We start from the raw sequence: 3,448 nt of genomic DNA on the forward strand, positions 1-3,448 counted from the left end.
GAATCTTCTTCGATAAGCTCTGCCCCCCAGCATGATCTCCACAGAAGCCTTCATGTACCTCCTTCATCATCTCTTTAGCCTTTTCTGGTGTAATACATCTGAGCAGTGGCATAGAATATCCTCTTCGGTATAGAACACCATCAACCAGTATGTATCTAACAGCCTGTCTCTGAAGAGTCCTGGCTTTGTTTCTATCTGATGGTAGTACGCCACTAGTGAGATACTCCAAGTACGGTGCCATCCATGTATCTTCTAACCGTACCTCCATACTGGCTTCATCTGCTCGTATGCTCGACTCGCATAGCCGCTCCACTGGCACTATATTTAAAGTGTCAGTATCTTTCGCACTCGCGAGTTTGGCTAAGGCATCTGTGTTTGAATTCTGATCTCAAGGTATTTTCTGGAGGGTATATTTCTCAAACTGTGCCAACAGATCTTTGGTTTTGTTCAGATAGGCCACCATTTTCAGACCTCGTGCTTGATACTCCCCCAAGACTTGATTCACTACAAGCTGTGAATCACTGTAAATATCCAGCATCTTTATGCTCATGTCTTTGGCCAACCTTAACCGAGCGAGTAGGGCTTCATACTCGGCTTCATTGTTTGAAGCAGTGAAATCGAACCTAATAGCACAGTGAAATCGATGCCCTTCTGGCGTTATCAATATCACTCCTGCTCCTGCGTGAGATTCGTTGGATGATCCGTCCGCGAATAACTTCCACGAAGGAGCTTCAACTTGGGGCTCAGGCGCACTAGGTTTTTTGCACTGCTCGTTGTCTGGGAGTTCAATAAATTCGGCGATGAAGTCAGCCAAGACTTGTCCTTTTACTGCTGCTCACGGTGAATATGTTATATCGAACTGCCTGAGTTCGACTGCCCATTTCAACAAACGTCCAGCAGCCTCTGGTTTATGTAGAACTTGCTGAAGGGGCTGGTCAGTTAAGACTGTGATGGGATGGGCTTGGAAGTAAGGATGTAACTTCCTTAAGGCCAAAATTAAGCAATTGGCTAATCTTTCGATGGGAGGGTATCTCAATTCGGCCCCGATTAACCTCTTGCTCACATAATAAACTGCCTTTTGTACGCCTTCTTCTTCTCTTATCAGCACCGTAGTAGCAGCATATTCGGTGATCGCCAGGTAAATGGACAAAGTTTCTCCATCTATAGGTTTTGATAAGACAGGAGGTTGTGCCATGTGGGCTTTTAAGGCTTGGAAAGCCTGTTCGTAGTCTCCAGTCCGTTCAAACTTCTTGTTGCCTCTAAGTAGATTAAAGAATGGGACGCATTTATCCGTCGATTTTGAAATGAATCTACTGAGTGCGGCAATCCTTCCAGTCAAACTTTGCACATCTTTGATTTTTACTGGCGATTTCATATCGATCAGGGCTTTGATTTTTTCGGGGTTGGCTTCGATTCCTCTTGAATTGACAATGAATCCCAAAAATTTCCCTGATCCTACTCCGAAGGAACACTTGAGAGGATTTAGCTTCATTTGAAATTTATTCAAAACATTGAAACACTCCTATAAATCCTTCACATGTCCTTCTGCCTTTTTCGACTTTACCAGCATGTCGTCCACATATACATCCATGTTTACTCCAATCAACTCCTTAAACATGTGGTTAACTAGTCGCTGGTAAGTCGCCCCAGCATTTTTCAGCCCGAAGGGCATTCCTTTATAGCAGTATAACCCTGTATCGGTCCAAAAGCTAGTGTGATCCTCGTTAGGGGGATGCATACTGATCTGATTGTATCCTGAGTATGCATCCATGAGAGAGAGGATCTCATGTCCTGCAGTTGCATCGACCAGCTGGTCGATCCTTGGGAGTGGGAAGCAATCTTTTGGGCAAGCTTTATTAAGGTCTGTGAAATCCACACAGGTTCACAATTAAAGACCCACGATGAATAAAACGCCACCCTGATGAACCCACTCTACTTCAATTTTTCAACTTCTTCTTTTAAGGCTTTCGATCTGTCTTTATCGAGCAACCTTCTTTTCTGTTGCACGGGTGGAAAGCTTTTGTCAACGTTCAGGACATGGCTGATGACTGCACGATCTATCCCAGCCATGTCTTTATGTGACCAGGCAAAAACATCCTGGTTCTTCCTTAAAAATTCCACCAGTGCATGCTTCGTTGTTGCTTCCAAATTTTTACCGACCTTTACTACTCTGGTCGGAAATTCTTCATCAAGCTGGACCTCCTCAAGGTCCTCAACAGGTCCAACATCTTCCTCAAAATCCCCAAAGCGAGGATCTAAGTCTCTATCCTCACTTTGGGCAACACCCTATTTGGTGACTTCATCACCTGATTGGGCTTGTGTATCAATGCCCATCTGCAACCTCTCTGAGGGAGTGCTCCTCGACGTTCCCTTCTTGGCCTTAGTAATTGAGGCATTATAGCACTCCCTTGCTTCCCTCTGATTTCCCAAAACGCGTCCTACCCCTGCGTCTGTCGGGAATTTCATGGCCAGGTGCCATATTGAGGTGACGGCCTGAAGGTCAACCAGTATGGGCCTTCCGATTACAGCATTGTACGCCGAAGGACAATCGACTACTATGAAAGTAGCGAGTAATGTCCTGGTAGTAGGCGTTGTACCTGTTGTTACCGGAAGTCTGATTGACCCTGTTGGGGTGAGTCCCTCACCAGAGAAGCTGTATATGGTTTGGTTGCAGGGCTCCAAGTCCTTGACGGACAACTTCATGCGTTCCAGCGAAGACTTATACAGGATGTTTACTGAACTTCCTGTATCGACCAGCACTCTTTTACCATCATGTTGGCAATTTGAACATCCACAACCAGCGGATCGGAATGTGGGAACCAGACATGTTGGGCATCGCTATCAGAGAAGGTTATTCCACCGTCCTCTGACCGAGCCTTCTTTGATGCTCGGTCCTCCACAGTCATCATCTCGATGTCCTAGTCATGGTGTAGGGTCCGAGCCTATTGTTCCCTTGTCTTTCTGCTGTTTCCCGCAAGGTGCGGGCCTCCACAGATGGTGAGTAAAGTGCCAGCTACGGGATCAGGCTGCAAAGGTGGCGAGCGTTGGCGTGCAGGCGCCTGCTCGTTGCCACCTGGAGCCTCTTGTCGGGAAGTTCCCTAGGCCCGTACATATCTCCTCAAGTGTCCTTGTCTAATAAGGAACTTGATTTCATCTTTCAACTGGTTGCACTCGTTCGTATCGTGTCCGTAGTCATTATGATAACGACAAAACTTGGTAGTATCTCATTTTGAAATATCCTTTCGAATGGGAGCAGGTTTTTTGTAAGGCACACTGGAACTCGTGGCCTGATACACCTCTCCTCGAGACTCGATAAGGGCAGTATAGTTAGTGAACCATGGCTCATAAAGATTGCCCTTAGCGCGCTTATTCTCGGAGGTGGAAGGTTCATTATGGGGTTTCTTTCCTCCATTTTTGCCATTGCCATTGCCATTCTTGTTGCCTTTAC

The sequence above is a fragment of the Humulus lupulus genome, chromosome 6 (assembly GCF_963169125.1).
Source record: "Humulus lupulus chromosome 6, drHumLupu1.1, whole genome shotgun sequence".
NCBI classification, from domain to species: Eukaryota; Viridiplantae; Streptophyta; class Magnoliopsida; order Rosales; family Cannabaceae; genus Humulus; species Humulus lupulus.